Source organism: Balaenoptera borealis (genome assembly GCF_965194805.1).
Source record: "Balaenoptera borealis genome assembly, chromosome: 6".
Lineage (NCBI taxonomy): Eukaryota > Metazoa > Chordata > Mammalia > Artiodactyla > Balaenopteridae > Balaenoptera > Balaenoptera borealis.
The window spans coordinates 113,985,156-114,002,586 of record NC_138863.1 but is presented as its reverse complement, the minus strand read 5'-3'; the positions used below and the strand labels follow the sequence as shown (position 1 = coordinate 114,002,586).

The 17,431-nt window shown below is 40.2% G+C and overlaps 1 protein-coding gene across 17 annotated transcripts in view; it reads right to left on the bottom strand.

Moving 5' to 3' along the window:
- The window catches only part of NCKAP5 (NCK associated protein 5), a 1,102,730-nt gene that overhangs the window by 832,513 nt on the left and 252,786 nt on the right, over positions 1-17,431 (bottom strand). The gene's annotated exons all lie outside the window — the stretch shown is intronic.

Here is a 17,431-nt window from a genome sequence, read left to right as displayed (position 1 = left end):
AAAGAATAGGGACGGGCCTGCACCAGTGGGAGGGAGCTGTGAAGGAGGAAAGGTGTCCACACACTAGGAACCCCTTCGCGGGCGGAGACTGCGGGTGGCGGAGGGGGGAAGCTTCAGAGCCATGGAGGAGAGCGCAGCCACAGGGGCGCGGAGGGCAAAGCGGAGAGATTCCCGCACAGAGGCTCGGCGCCCAGCAGCACTCACCAGCCCAAGAGGCTTGTGTGCTCACCCGCCGGGGCGGGCGGGGCTGGGAGCTGAGTCTCGGGCTTCGGAGGTCGGATCGCAGGGAGAGGACTGGGGTTGGCGGCGTGAACACAGCCTGAAGGGGGCTAGTGCGCCACGGCTAGCCGGGAGGGAGTCCGGGAAAAAGTCTGGACCTGCCTAAAAGGCAAGAGACTTTTTCTTGCCTCTTTGTTTCCTGGTGCACGAGGAGAGGGGATTCAGAGCGCTGCCTAAAAGAGCTCCAGAGACGGGCGCGAGCCGCGGCTATCAGCGCGGATCCCAGAGACGGGCATGAGACGCTAAGGCTGCTGCTGCCGCCACCAAGAAGCCTGTGTGCGAGCACAGGTCACTCTCCACACTGCCCCTCCTGGGAGCCTGTGTAGCCCGCCACGGCCAGGGTCCCGTGATCCGGGGACAACTTCCCCGGGAGAAGGCATGGCGCGCCTCGGGCTGGTGCAATGTCACGACGCCACTGCCGCCGCAGGCTCGCCCCGCCTCCTCCGTACCCCTCCCTCCCCCCGGCCTGAGTGAGCCAGAGCCCCCGAAGCAGCTGCTCCTTTAACCCCGTCCTGTCTGGGCGAAGAACAGATGCCCTCAGGCGACCTACACGCAGAGGCTGGTCCAAATCCAAAGCTGAACCCTGGGAACTGTGTGAACAAAGAAGAGAAAGGGAAATCTCTCCCAGCAGCCTCAGGAGCAACTGATTAAATCTCCACAGTCAACTTGATGTACCTGCATCTGTGGAATACCTGAATAGACAACGAATCATCCCAAATTGAGGAGGTGGACTTTGGGAACAAAGATATATATATATTTTCCCCTTTTTCTCTTTTTGTGAGTGTGTATGTGTATGCTTCTGTGTGTGATTTTGTCTGTATAGCTTTGCTTTTACCATTTGTCCTACGGTTCTGTTTTTTTTTTTTTTTATTACTTAAAAATGTTTTTTTCCTAATAATTACTTTTTATTTTAATCACTTTATTTTACTTTATTTTCTTTTCTTTTATTTTATCTTCTTCTTTCTTTCTTTCTTTTTTTTTCTCCCTTTTATTCTGAGCCATGTGGAGGGCAGGCTCTTGGTGCTCCAGCCAGGCGTCAGGACTGTGCCTCTGAGGTGGGAGAGCAAAGTTCAGGACACTGGTCCACAAGACACCTCCCAGCTCCACGTAATATCAAACGGTGAAAATCTCCCAGAGATCTCCATCTCAACGTCAAAACCCAGCTCTACTCAACGACCAGCAAGTTACAGTGCAGGACACCCTATGCCAAACAACTAGCAAGACAGGAATACCACCCAATCCATTAGCAGAGAGGCTGCCTAAAATCATACTAAGGCCACAGACACACCAAAACACATCACCAGACGTGGACCTGCATATCAGAAAGACAAGGTCCAGCCTCATCCACCAGAACACAGGCACTAGTCCCCTCCACCAGGAAGCCTACACAACTAACTGAACCAACCTTAGCCACTAGCGACAGACACCAAAAACAATGGAAACTACGAACCTGCAGCTTGTGAAAAGGAGACCCCAAAAACAGTAAGTTAAGCAAAATGAGAAGACAGAGAAACACACAGCAGATGAAGGAGCAAGATAAAAACCCACCAGACCAAACAAATGAAGAGGAAATAGGCAGTCTACCTGAAAAAGAATTCAGAGGAATGATAGTAGATGATACAAAATCTTAGAAATGGATTGGAGAAAATACAAGAAACATTTAACAAGGACCTAGAAGAACTAAAGAGCAAACAAACAGAGATGAACAATACAATAAATGAAATAAAAAATTCTCTAGAAGAAATCAATAGCAGAATAACTGAGGCAGAAGAACAGATAAGTGACCGGGAAGATAAAATAGTGGGAATAGCTACTGCAGAGCAGAATAAAGAAAAAAGAATGCAAAGAATTGAGGACAGTCTCAGAGACCTCTGGGACAACATTAAACGCACCAACATTCAAATTATAGGGGTCCCAGAAGAAGAAGAGAAAAAGAAAGGGACTGAGAAAATATTTGAAGAGATTATAGTTGAAAACTTCCTTAATATGGGAAAGGAAATAGTCAATCAAGTCCAGGAAGCACAGAGAGTCCCATAAAGGAAAAATCCAAGGAGAAACATGCCAAGAAACATATTAATCAAACTATCAAAAATTAAATACAAAGAAAAAATATTAAAAGCAGCAAGGGAAAAACAACAAGTAACACATAAGGGAATCTCCATAAGGTTAACAGCTGATCTTTCAGCAAAACTCTGCAAGCCAGAAGGGAGTGGCAGGACATATTTAAAGGGATGAAAGGGAAAAACCTACAACCAAGATTACTCTATCCAGCAAGGATCTCATTCAGATTTGACAGAGAAATTAAAACCTTTACAAACAAGCAAAAGCTAAGAGAATTCAGCACCACCAAACCAGCTTTACAACAAATGCTAAAGGAACTTCTCTACGCAGGAAATACAAGAGAAGGAAAACACCTACAATAATAAAACCAAAACAATTAAGAAAATGGTAATAGGAACATACATATTGATAATTACCTTAAATGCAAATGGATTAAATACTCCAACAAAAACACATAGACTGGCTGAATGGATACAAAAACAAGACCCATATATATGCTGTCTACAAGAGACCCACTTCAGACCTAGGGACACATACAGACTGAAAGTGAGGGGATGGAAAAAGATATTCCACGCAAATGGAAATCAAAAGAAAGCTGGAGTAGCAATACTCAGATAAAATAGACTTTAAAATAAAGAAAGTTACAAGAGACAAGGAAGGACACTACATAATGATCAAGGGATCAATCCAAGAAAAAGATATAACAACTGTAAATATTTATGCATCCAACATAGGAGCACCTCAATACATAAGGCAGATACTAACAGCCATAAAAGGGGAAATCGACAGTAACACAATCATAGTAGGGGACTTTAACACCCCACTTTCACCAATGGACAGATCACCCAAAATGAAAATAAATAAGGAAACACAAGCTTTAAATGATACGTTAAACAACACGGACTTAATTGATATTTATAGGCCATTCCATCCAAAACAACAGAATACACATTCTTCTCAAGTGCTCATGGAACATTCTCCAGGATAGATCATATCGTGTGTCACAAATCAAGCCTTGGTAAACTGAAGAAAATTGAAATCATATCAAGTATCTTTTCCGACCACAACGCTATGAGACTAGATATCAATTACAGGAAAAAATCTGTAAGATACAAACACATGGAGGGTAAACAACACACTACTTAATAACCAAGAGATCACTGAAGAAATCAAAGAGGAAATCAAAAAATACCTAGAAACAAATGACAATGAAAACACAACGACCCAAAACCTATGGGATGCAGCAAAAGCAGTTCTAAGAGGGAAGTTTATAGCTATACAAGCCTACCTCAAGAAACAAGAAACATCTCAAATAAACAACCTAACCTTACACCTAAAGCAATTAGAGAAAGAAGAACAAAATCCCTCAAAGTTAGCAGAAGAAAAGAAATCATAAAGATCAGATCAGAAATAAATGAAAAAGAAGGAAATGATAGCAAAGATCAATAAAACTAAAAGCTGGTTCTTTGAGAAGATAAACAAAATTGATAAACCATTATCCAGACTTATCAAGAAAAAAAGGGAGAAGACTCAAATCAATAGAATTATAAATGAAAAAGAAGTAACAACTGACACTGCAGAAATACAAAAGATCATGAGAGATTACTACAAGCAACTATATGCCAATAAAATGGACAACCTGGAAGAAATAGACAAATTCTTAGAAATGCACAACCTTCCGAGACTGAACCAGTAAGAAATACAAAATATGAACAGACCAATCACAAGCACTGAAATTGAAAGTGTGATTAAAAATTTTCCAACAAACAAAAGCCCAGGACCAGATGGCTTCACAGGCAAATTCTAACAAACACTTAGAGAAGAGCTAACACCTATCCTTCTCAAACTCTTCCAAAATATAGCAGAGGGAGGCACACTCCCAAACTCATTCTACGAGGCCACCATCACTCTGATACCAAAACCAGAAAAAGATGTCACAAGGAAAGAAAACTATAGGCCAATAGCACTGATGAACATAGATGCAAAAATCCTCAACAAAATACTAGCAAACAGAATCCAACAACACATTAAAAGGATCATACACTATGATCAAGTGGGGTTTATCCCAGGAATGCAAGGATTCTTCAATATACGCAAATCAATCAATGTGATACACCATATTAACAAATGGAAGGAAAAAAACCATATGATCATCTCAACAGATGCAGAGAAAGCTTTCGACAAAATTCAACACCCATTTATGATAAAAACCCTCCAGAAAGTAGGCATAAAGGGAACTTTCCTCAACAAAATAAAGGCCATATATGACACACCCACAGCCAACATCATCCTCAATGGTGAAAAACTTAAACCATTTCCACTAAGATCAGGAACAAATCAAGGTTGCCCACTCTCACCACTATTATTCAACATAGTTTTGGTAGTTTTAGCCACAGCAATCAGAGAAGAAAAAGAAATCCAAATTGGAAAAGAAGAAGTAAAGCTGTCACTGTTTGCAGATGACATGATACTATACATAGAGAATCCTAAAGATGCTACCAGAAAACTACTAGAGCTAATCAATGAATTTGGTAAAGTAGCAGGATACAAAATGAATGCACAGAAATCTCTTGCATTCCTATACATTAATGATGAAAAATCTGAAAGTGAAATTAAGGAAACACTCCCATTTACCATTGCAATAAAAAGAATACAATACCTAGGAATAAACCCACCTAAGGAGAAAAAAGACCTGTATGCAGAAAATTATAAGACACTGATGAAAGAAATTAAAGATGATACAAATAGATGGAGAGATATACCATGTACTTGGATTGGAAGAATCAACATTGTGAAAATGCCTGTACTACCCAAAGCAATCTACAGATGCAATGCAATCCCTATCAAACTACCACTGGCATTTTTCACAGAACTAGAACAAAAAATTTCACAATTTGTATGGAAACACAAAAGACCCCGAATAGCCAAAGCAATCTTAAGAAAGAAAAATGGAGCTGGAGGTACTAGGCTCCCTGACTTCAGACTATACTACAAAGCTACAGTAATCAAGACAGTATGGTACTGGCACAAAAACAGAAATACAGATCAATGGAACAGGATAGAAAGCCCAGAGATAAACCCATGCACATATGGTCACCTTATCTTTGGTAAAGGAGGCAAGAATACACAGTGGAGAAAAGACAGCCTCTTCAATAAATGGTGCTGGGAAAATTGGACAGATACATGTAAAAGAATTAAATTAGAACACTCCCTAACACCATACACAAAAAACAAACTCAAAATGGATTAAGGACCTAAATGTAAGGCCAGACACCATCAAACTCTTAGAGGAAAACATAGGCAGGACACTCTATGACATAAATCACAGCAAGATCCTTTTTGACCCACCTCCTAGAGAATTGGAAATAAAAACAAAAATAAACAAATGGGACCTAATGAAACTTAAAAGCTTTTGCACAGCAAAGGAAACCATCAACAAGACGAAAAGACAACCCTCAGAATGGGAGAAAATATTTGCAAATGAAGCAACTGACAAAGGATTAATCTCCAAAATTTACAAGCAGCTCATGCAGCTCAATATCAAAAAAACAAACAACCCAATCCAAAAATGGGCAGAAGACCTAAATAGACATTTCTCCAAAGAAGATATACAGATTGCCAACAGACACATGAAAGAATGCTCAACATCATTAATCATTAGAGAAATGCAAATCAAAACTACAATGAGATATCACCTCACACCAGTCAGAATGGCCATCATCAAAAAATCTACAAACAATAAATGCTGGAGAGGGTGTGGAGAAAAGGGAACACTCTTGCACTGTTGGTGGGAATGTAAATTGATACAGCCACTATGGAGAATGGTATGGAGGTTCCTTAAAAACCTAAAAATCGAACTACCATATGACCCAGCAATCCCACTACTGGGCATATACCCAGAGAAAACCATAATTCAAAAAGAGTCATGTACCAAAATGTTCATTGCAGCTCTATTTACAATAGCCAGGACATGGAAGCAACCTAAGTGTCCATCGACAGATGAATGGATAAAGAAGATGTGGCACATATATACAATGGAATATTACTCAGCCATAAAAAGGAACGAAATTGAGTTATTTGTAGTGAGGTGGATGGACCTAGAGACTGTCATACAGAGTGAAGTAAGTCAGAAAGAGAAAAACAAATACCGTATGCTAACACATGTATATGGAATCTAAAAAAAAAAAAAAAAAAAAGAAAATGGTCAGAAGAACCTAGGGGCAAGATGGGAATAAAGATGCAGACCTACTAGAGAATGGAGTTGAGGATACAGGGAGGGGAAAGGGTAAGCTGGGACAAAGTGAGAGAGTGCATGGACGTATATACACTACCAAACGTAAAATAGATAGGTAGTGGGAAGCAGCCTCATAGCACAGAGAGATCAGCTCGGTGCTTTGTGACCACCTAGAGGGGTGGGACAGGGAGGGTGGGAGGGAGGGAGATGCAAGAGGGAAGAGATATGGGGACATATGTATACGTATAACTGATTCACTGTTATAATGCAGAAACTGACACACCACTGTAAAGCAATTATACTCTAATAAAGATGTTTAAAAAAAAAAGAAAGAAAAGAAAATCTAAATGATGTTCTTTCTGCAGAAGCAACACAAAGCAGCCAAATGGAGATGGGATGGGGCCAATGAACGGAGAGCGGCAGGAGAAGGCACCCTGGTCTTTGGCAGTCTTCATTGGAGGAGGAACCTCTGAATGTAAACACTATTTACCTTTGGAAATATGAATAACTTTTTCCACTTACCTATTATTTTTTTTTGTATTTTATGAGTTGCCTAAATTGAATATTTTTTTTTCTGAAATAACTTCATTCTTTTTCAAATCTCCCTCCTTAATCTTTTTATTTATTGACTGATTTGGTGGTTTTGGTTTTGCTTATATGTTCAAGCTTCTCCATTATCTTTTTTTAGCAGATACGTATTATTAAGGGTAAAGCTAAAGCTTCAACGATACAATACAGAGACTTAAAGAACTCAGAGGTTTGTATCTCTTTCACCTGGTCTCAGTGTGAATGACCCAGGTCTTTTTGTGTCAATTCAGGGACCCCAGGTCCCATGCAAGCCATTGTTCCTCCACCTCCTAGGACACTGTCAACATGTCCACAGTGAAAGCTGGGTCTTGGCTCAGCTGGACTCCAGCCAAGTGTGAAGGGGCAAGAGGGGGCAGTGATACACATCACTTCCACACATTCTATTTGTGAAAAGCTGATTACATGATTGCACATCTGATTGCAAAGGGAACTGGGGAATGTAGTCAAACTAGGCAGTCACATACCCTATACTTCTATATTACTATGGAATAGGTGAAAATCAGTTTCATGGGTAGCTAGCCATCTCAAGCACAACATGAAACATAAAGATTTTATATTATGTGCCTCATATACATCCAATATCAAAGTCTCTGGAGGTCTGAGTCTGCTGTTTTCTGTTTTTCACTCATCATGCCACATTTCCCTTTGTGTTTTGTGATTTTTGACTGTGAGTTCATCTTCTACAGGACATTTTTTCGTGGGAATGTTTTGAGGCCTGGGTTGAAGTCGCGTTCTTCCAGGGAACGAATATATTTGCTCTTACCAATCCTAAACAATGTTTAAATGATTTACGTTCTGTTAGCCCTCATAGACAAGTCTCCTTGTTGATCTTTTCTGGGCAGTGCATGTATTTCCAGCTGTCACCGCTCTGAATCACAGTCCTTTTGGGTCTTACCTTGAGTGGCCCTGAGCTTTCTCTGCAGATCACATCACACCATGAAGCCATCAGAGTGGCAACGAATGCATCAGCAGACACCCTCAAGTATCTTGGTGCCTACTTGCCTCCTCAATTCCTGTTGTTATTTAAATGCTGGCCTCTGTGGAATCCTTGCTTCTGTGCCAGCTTTGCAATACACTTAAAATTATGAGGTTTATTTGTTTCTTTTACACTTTAACTAGCATTTTAATTTTCTTCTTGGGAAGATTGTTTGGGGTTTTCTGTCTAAGATACCATCAGAGATGAAAGCCCCAAATACCATTTTACATGACATACACACTTATATATATAAATACATAAGTATATGTGTGTGTATATATATATATGTACATATACATATATAGTGATTTAAGGAAGATCATCAGAAGAACAAGAGAGCTGGAATCACAAGCACAGAGTTTTACTCCTGAATCTTATGTCATGTGATCATACTCACTACTCTGATTTCTTTCTCTGTAAGATGGGAAGAACCATAGCAATTTTAACCATCTCAGCAAGTCATGATGATGATTAAATGATAAAGAGTTTTGCAAATTCTCCAACAATATTGTCAGTTGAGATTAAGACCGAGAACCTCATGAGTTTAAGAACATCCATATGTCAATAGGTACAGACATGTTAAAAAGCAATGATTTTCAAAGCCCTTTCTTGATCTCTTCCCCAGGCTCTATCCCTGCTGAGCCAGCCCTCTAGTTATTGGTTTCACCTGTGAACGGTTCCGGCCACCGCTGACTTCATCAAATATCTTCTTTGTACTCCCATCTGCATTTTATGTGAACTCTGGAGCGATTAGTTGCTAATATCAACAGTGGTGCACAGTCTAGAAACATTTATTGCTCCCCTGCTTGGCTTAATGTTTCTGACTTGGTACCATAATATTATTAATAGTCACAGGGTACAATAAAAGAAAATTAAGTGTTTATTTTGTTTAGGCTTTAGCCACTTTACCTACAGCCTTTTTCCATTACATTTGCACATAAACGAGCATACCCTACATTTTTGGATGCAAATCAGATTTTAACTTTGCTAATCATATCGTTTCCTTTCTGGTCGTCTTCCAGGCTGGCCTCAGTGTTACTCCTGATGTATGTATATTGTAGCAAATGAAGGAATGGCCATGTGGTAGATGTCTGCCCTTTTGTGATTCATTCATAGTTGTTTTTGTAGAGCAACTGTATTTTAAAATCCAATGTTCCTCCCAACATTCCTTTGCCATTCTAGGAGCCTATCTGTTAAATTACAGGCTGAAGTCAATTGCTGTAGGATATTTAATCTTGTCATAGTTTTACCTAAGAATCTAGTTGTAAAATCATATAACTCCCTTCTAACCAATAATTTGTATTAGTGGGGTTTTTTTTAAATTGTATGCTGTGTGTTCAGTAGAAAGAAATACTCATTGCAGTGACATTCTCTCAGACTTTCAGAGCATCTTTTCCCCTTTTGTCAAAGGACTTTGCATACTACTAGAATAATCGTAGTTATTAAAGTGCCCCAAAGCTTTGCATTCTCCTTAGCCAGTGGTATTCATTCAGAAAAGGATGAGATAGCAAAAAGCCCTTCATGAAACACCCCTGTCTACTTGGCCAGCTTTTATCTTGCCAACCCTCATTCTGAGAAAGAAGCAATGGCATTTTTCTCTAGTCATCCAGTTACTTCAAATTTCATCTGCCTTTGTAAGGAACCTAGTATTAGAACTATTTCCAGGTTCTAAAATCAGGGGAAGCAAGAACCTGGGATGGAAGGGAAAGCAACCAGGCAAGGGGGGAACTCAAGCTGTAGTTGCTGGGGGCTAAACATTCAGAAAGATGGCACTTTTGATGGCCTTCTGACAGTGTTTTCTCTGGACCACTGATGTTTTAGGTGTACAGATAACATGGCTTCCACTGATGTTTTTTCATCATAGGTTAAACTCCTTATACGTCAATCTTTTTCCTAAGGGACCACTGATTAGATACTACTCCTCTTGCCTTACCCCTAGCCAACTGCTCTCCTGCTATCCCTTACTGTTCAGGACTCCCTCTACAATGTCCAGAAAACAATGCAAGGCTTGCTTATATCCTCTTCAAAGCTATCTTACAGACTGGAGAAGTATTAATACATCTTTTGCTACCCCTCTCCCATCATTGACCGGAGACATATCAATACATTTTTAGAGACTGATACAATGAACATTACCGTGCAAAGTTGTTAGAGCTTAAAATTGATCAAGGGTTCATTATACAACTTATGATTGTTGTTATCATTCACATTTTGCTCCGTTAGGTTTTTGTTCCAACCTTGTGTATATTATAAAAGTAAAATTTTCAAAAATGACACACCATGAAATTTTGAGTTAAGAAGAATTTTTCAGTGAATTTTATGCAGATACTTTCTCTGATTGCCCGAGCGACATATATACTAGTGTCTCAGAAGATGATAGTTCTTCAGAATATAGTTCTGATTCAGACAGTGTGAATATTAGACCAACAAAGAGACAAAAAACCTTAGTGATTGATTCTGATACATAAAGTGAAAATGAAACATGGTGCTGGAGAATGCTCCTTTGCTTCTACAGAAGAGTGGATTGAACACAACATTTCACAAAAATTAGAAGACTTTAATGGTGTGTCAGATGTAACTACTGGATGTAATAACCCACAAAGTGTTAGTGAAATAACAGAATTAATTTTTGGCCAGCCAAAATAAAAATCACCGGCCACAGGCGTTAGTTTCTGCAAAAATCCTCCAGTCGATAGTGAGTTAAGTCTCAAACTTTCAAGACCATAAATTATGCTTTAGTTTGAAACGGTAGTTGGCAATAAACTTTTATTTATTTTTTCCTCTTTATGTCAACTTAGTGTTCATGATGCGGAATCTTAACAGAGTAAACTTCTAAAAGTAATTGTAATATAGCCACATAAAAAAAAACTTCTGAGAGCAAAGATAAAGTCACCCACAATTTCACCATCTTCACTCTCTTACTTCTACCATTTTAATGCACCAAACTATCTTTTATATGTAATTTTACATAGCTGCAATCATGTTTTACATGAAATGGTGTGTACTTTAAAATTTTGCTTGTTTTCATGATATCATAAACATTAATTTTTATACTATATTATGGGGTTTATAATGATCATTTCTAATGCTTCTTTAATCTTCCTTTAGATTTCTTATAATTAATCTTGATATCAAACATTTTTGTGGCTTTTTATTTTTCTCATTTAAATAATTCTGTGAGGAATATCTTTGTACACATATTTAGATTTTCTGTACTTTGGTTATTTTGTTAGGATTTATTATTATTCCTTCTCTATCTCTTTTATATGCTCCTCCTCCACCATCTACATTTTAACAGTTGGGGTCCTCTTGGGTTTCATGAATAATTCTCTTTCCACACTCTTCTTCTTCCCTGGGTGAGCTTATCTATAATAAGGACTCACCTCCCAAAATTTTCTCCAGGGACTCAGACCAATATCTATTTTTTTTTTATTATTTATTTTTGGTTGCATTGGGTCTTCGTTGCTGCACGTGGGCTTTCTGTAGTTGCGGTGAGCAGGGGCTATCCTTCATTGCAGTGTGCGGGCTTCTCATTGCGGTGGCTCCTCTTGTTGCAGAGCAGGGGCTCTAGGCACGAGGGCTCAGTAGTTGTGGCTCGCGGGCTCTAGAACACAGGCTCAGTAGTTGTGGCGCACAGGCTTAGCTGGTCCGCGGCATGTGGGATCTTCCCAGACCAGGGATCAAACCCGTGTCCCCTGCATTGGCAGGCGGATTCTCAACCACTGCGCCACCAGGGAAGCCCCAGACCAATATCTATTAACCCAGCAAAAATATACCATGTAATCCCCACAGAATCGTCAAATATTTTCTTATGCATTAAACACTAATTTCCCCTAGAAACTGCTCTACCTTCTGTGTGGACATGTAATGGCACCCAGGTAATGGCACCCACATCCATTCAATTTCCTGGGTTGGCAACTGCACTAGGAATCTTCTCTCTCTCTCCTCCATATCCAATAGGTCTCAAGTCCTCCTCAGCGCTGCCTCAGAAATCTCTTTCACACCTTGGGGTGCTTCTCTCAGTGGCTCCCACACGGTCACTGCCTTGACCCAGGTCTTTATCATCTTTTACTCAGATAATTATTGTCTGCAGTTGGTTTCCATGCTAACGATTTTTTACCACTGCAACAGTCTGACCTTAGGCAATGTCTGTCTAATTAAATATTTTATTCATTTTTTTTATTATTGCTTACAGATTGTCAAACGTTAGCATGTATCAGAATCACCTGGAGGACTTGTTAAACCAGAGATTTCTGGGTCCCACCCTCCAGAGTTTCTGCTTTAGTAGGTTTGGGGTGTGGCCAGAGAATTTGGGTTTCTAACAAGTTCCCAGGGGATACCGATGCTCCTGGTCTGGGGACCACTCATTGCAAACCACTGGTCTGTAAGATAATATTGATAATCTAATCTAATAATTGATAACCTAATTGTGCACATTTTAAAATCTGGGCTCAGTTTACTCACGCAGCCTCACTTTGTAGAACTGCCCAGTGAAAGTGACTTTCCCGCTTTGCTAAAATTGCCAACCATGCTCAGTTCCTATCTGCTCTCAGAATTGCCCCTCATTGTATAAGGCTGCCAGATTAGCCCTTATATCCAAGTTTTCTTTTTCTATTGGCAAATAACGACTATGAATTCACAAACTCACATATGTATCTAGACCAGGCAGGCAGTAAAAAATGCATGAAGCCAGAGAACGACAACATGAAGAGGGTTGTGTTTAAAGGAGCAGCCTCTCTCCAGCTCTTCACTATTATTATCCTCCTGGGGCTACTGCCAAGACTTCCGATTTTTTCAAAAGAAGCCAGAATTCCAGATTTCTAAGCAAAATCCCCAGATTCTTAGATCTGAGCAATGGATTCAAAAAAATTTAAACCATGAAACCATATGTTGGCTGAATTCAGCCCAAAGCGCATAAGTTTGCAACATGTCAATTCCAATGTCAGTTTCTCAATGCAGCTTCCCTGATGTCTTAGCCACCCCCAACCGTACTCTCAGTGTGCACACGCACACATGTGTGCACACACGTACAGCCTTAGTGATGCTGTCCTTTCTGATCGTATGACACTTGGTTGAAATTTATATGAAAGCATGTATTTCAGTTAAGCTGTTTACACAACTATTAACCCCACCATGAAGTAAGAAGCTCAAGAACAGAAACTAGGTCTTACACTTCCTTTATCCTTATTTCCAAATGTAGTACACCCAAGAAATATGTGTTGAAGGACAGCAGGAAGGAGGATAGACTGAATGAACAAATAAAGGTAAACTCTCTTTTCATGACATGGCAAACAGTGTTTTGTTCCACATACCGTAAGTGCCCTTTTGGGACTTTCTCGTGACATGTTAGATTTCCCACAATGAAACACCCAGATTTCAGCCACGCTTTCAACAGATGTACAGAAAAATGTTGGTCTAAGTCATCTAATATAAACACTGGAAGTATTTGGCTCAAGCAGCATTATCTTGGCGTGTCTTTCAAGAGGGAAATGATGGGTGCGATTCCTGACAATGACTAAAGGCATCAGAATTCCCTTATCATAACTCCAGGTAATCTTTCACATGCATGCAATTAATCACAGCACTTAGAAATGGGAAGATTTATGCATCAATCCAAGAGCCAGCTGTCTCCCACCTATTTAATAATTTTTAAAAATCCTCCAAAACAAAAATGACAAGAAAACAACCACTCTGTACTACGCCCGACAGAGAGGAAGTCAAACCAAAAAATTTTTCTTTATCTTCCATCCATGCATTTGCTTTGGTTCTGGAGTTGTCCAGCTCCTAGGCCTATCAATATATAGGCCTAGGCTCCTAGACCGTCAAATATAAAGCAAAAATTGAATTTAACCAGAGAGTTTCTTGAGCCCTGAAGGTCTTTCCTAATAAGAAAAAGGTATTGCCAATGTGCCCTTCGATTCATGCTTTCAGTGTAAAGAAGACTCATTGCAGAGAGGAATGCAAAGTCAGGCTTCCCTTCCATCTTTGACTAAGCATTAAAGCATGGAGAAAGAAAAAACACTTTAAGATAATGGTGATTTTCTTCATTTATAAAGTATAACTTCATAACCTGAAAGGCTTTTTTATTAACCAAGGTTCATCCATTCTAATTGGGTTGCCCTCATGTTAGAGAGGCTCACGCCAGTGTAACTACAACTGCTGATTTGGGGCTTCCCTGGTGGTGCAGTGGTTAAGAATCCGCCTGCCAATGCAGGGGACACGGGTTTGAGCCCTGGTCCGGGAAGATACCACATGCCGCGGAGCAACTAAGCCCGTGTGCCACAACTACTGAGCCTGTGTTCTAGAGCCCGCGAGCCACAACTACTGAGCCCACATGCCACAACTACTGAAGCCCACGTGTCTAGAGCCTGTGCTCCACAACAAGAGAAGCCATTGCAATGAGAAGCCCACGCACTGCAACGAAGAGTAGCCCCCTCTCACCGCAACTAGAGAAAGCCCGTGCCTAGCAAGGAAGACCCAATACAGCCAATAAATAAATTTATTAAAAAAAAAACAAAACTGCTGATTTTGCTGACAGCATCCTTCAGTTTCCAGAGCCCTTATCCATGGTGGGTAAGTCATCAAGCAGCATGTGATAACCCTGTATCCTGCCTTCTGTGCCTTCACGTTTTAGTAGAGGAGCTAATCTCCACAGTTTTAATTTACTCTTTGTACATTCTTCCCGTAGAGCCAATGATATTAATCAGTGTAAAAGAAGAAGAAAGAAATCAACACGTAAAATTATATTTTAAAATGTTTAAATTGAGCCAGCCATCTTTTTCGCCTCTTCCCATTCACACTGAATATCCTTCATGCTCATATACAGCACATTGATTTTTATCTCATGGATGAAGATTTTCTTCAGGCAAATACATCTGATTTCCCGGATCCTCCAATATAAAGTGCTTAAATCAATAAGGTAGTGGCTGAGGATGTCGTTATAATTACCTATTCTCTTTCTGAACACCTTCCCATCATGAGCTAGACGCAAGATTGGAATTCATATCATGGTCCCCTATTTGAAATTGCTCGGGTGACCACAACAGAATCTACCCAATCTTGCTCTGTACAACCTTTCCTTCCTTCTCTTCCTCTTTTGTTGGTCAGCTTCAATCCACTTTCCCAAAGCATGTTTTTAATCATGATTTCTCCCTTATGGAGAAAATTTAAGGTTGATTTGAACTACTCTGGACAACACTTTTTCCAAAGCTGCTGAGCAATATGACCCTAATTTTACTTTCTCAGAAGAGGAAAAGAGAGGGGAGCATTGACCTTGAGTCTAGTTGTTCTGACCCAGTGGCCTGACAAGTTGGCTGTCCCTGCTATAGGCTCAAGGTCAGGGAACTCTGGCCATTGCCCTTAGCACGCAACTGAAGAGCTGAACCGTCTCCCTTTGATAAAATCTTCTTGCTGATTTATTTCAGCTTAGACATTCTGCTCTATCTGTTCCAGGAAGGCCAAGCTGCTTTCGGTGCCCTGTGCATGACTTTTATACATCTTCCACTTAATTACTGAGTTTTAATGACATTTACATGACAGTGCTTTCCATAGACAACCTCGTGTTATTCAGTTTCACATGGATCCACATTATATCAATACCTTTAAAACATAGAGGGAAAATATGAACCTTTGCAAAAAGAACCAAATCTTCAGAATGTGGCTTCAAACTCACTTTCTCTTTCACATCTATCACGATGAATCTTACCTGGCCCTAATCATACCAACAAGCCCCCTGCACTTCATTCATAACAGTAGCTAGTTTTGCACTATTACCTGTATTTCCAATACATATTCCTGATATGTTTTCTTGCATTCTTCTAGAAATATCATTTGATAATGAACTCCTGAAGGGCAATGACCTTTGCTTTCTTTAAAATTTCCTTCACCAGACATAAACACAACCCTGGATTTGGAGTCAGTAATTCCACTGTTTACTAGTACTGGGACCCTGAGGTTTTCTATAATCCCTCAGATGCTAGGTTTTTTATCGTTAAATGGGGGTGATCATGCCACTTGTCCTGCCACCTCAAAAGGCAGGATTCTGGGTGAAGATCCCATAAAGTATAGTCTGCCAGGCCACTTTGCAAACCACCGGGGCTCACACAGATGTTCTAACAGTTATCTGAGTAAGGAGTGCTGACACACAAACCAGCAAATATTTAAGATAAGACATGCAGGATAGGGCTTCCCTGGTGGTGCAGTGCTTGAGAATCCGCCTGCCAATGCAGGTGACACGGGTTCGAGCCCTGGTCCGGGATCACCTCGGAGCAAGTAGGCCCGTGCGCCACAACTACTGAGCCTGTGCTCGAGAGCCTGCGAGCCACAACTACTGAGCCCACGTGCCACAACTACTGAAGCCCGTGAGCCTAGAGCCCGTGCTCCGCAACAAGAGAAGCCACTGCAATGAGAAGCCCGCGCACCATAACAAAGAGTAGACCCCACTCGCCACAACTAGAGAAGAAGCCCGCGTGCAGCAACGAAGACCCAATGCAGCCAAAAATAAATAAATAAATAAATTTATAAAAAAAGGAAAAAGACATTCAGGATAGTGGTTTCACCACTCTGACCACAGTCAACTAAAATGCATTTTAAGTTTTCATCTTTTTTCTATCCTCATGAATAAGCTGGAGTTTTAAACAGAAATGCATAAGATTGGGGAGACACAAAAAATGTGTAAAGAAAACCTAGCATAAGATTATGTTAAGGCGTGCTAAGGACTGTGGCAAACTGGAGAATCCATGTCTTTCTAAAGTGTGCAGCTGACACCAGGTCCAATTAATTTTACCACACAGAAAGGTGAGCCAACTATTTTAAGAGAAGCAGCAGTCCATATTTTTATGAGCGAAATACCTAGATTTTTACATTGTTGGCCTTTCATTCAGTTCTTAAAATTAATGTGTAATGGTCAAACACATCAACAGATAGGCCCCAAGGATCACAAGAGTTGCCAATCTCTGCCGCAAGGTTTCCAACAATTGAGTTTGCATGAATAGCCAAGTGTCCCTGAGTCCTAGCGAGAACTCATTCTGAACTAAGATTTTTGGGACTGTTCAAAAGAAGTATAAGGCCTAGTCCTTTTTATCAATGCCGAGGAACTAATAATTCTAATAATTATTAGCGCCTAACATTTATTCAGTTACTTTGCCAAAGTAAACAGTTCACTTTAATGTAATCTTTATGAACTTATAAGGTGGTTACTATTATACCCATTCTACTGATGAAGTAACCACAAGGTACAAGGAGTGACTTTCCCAAGAGAACACAGCATAACCAGTTAGTGGTGGAATAATAAT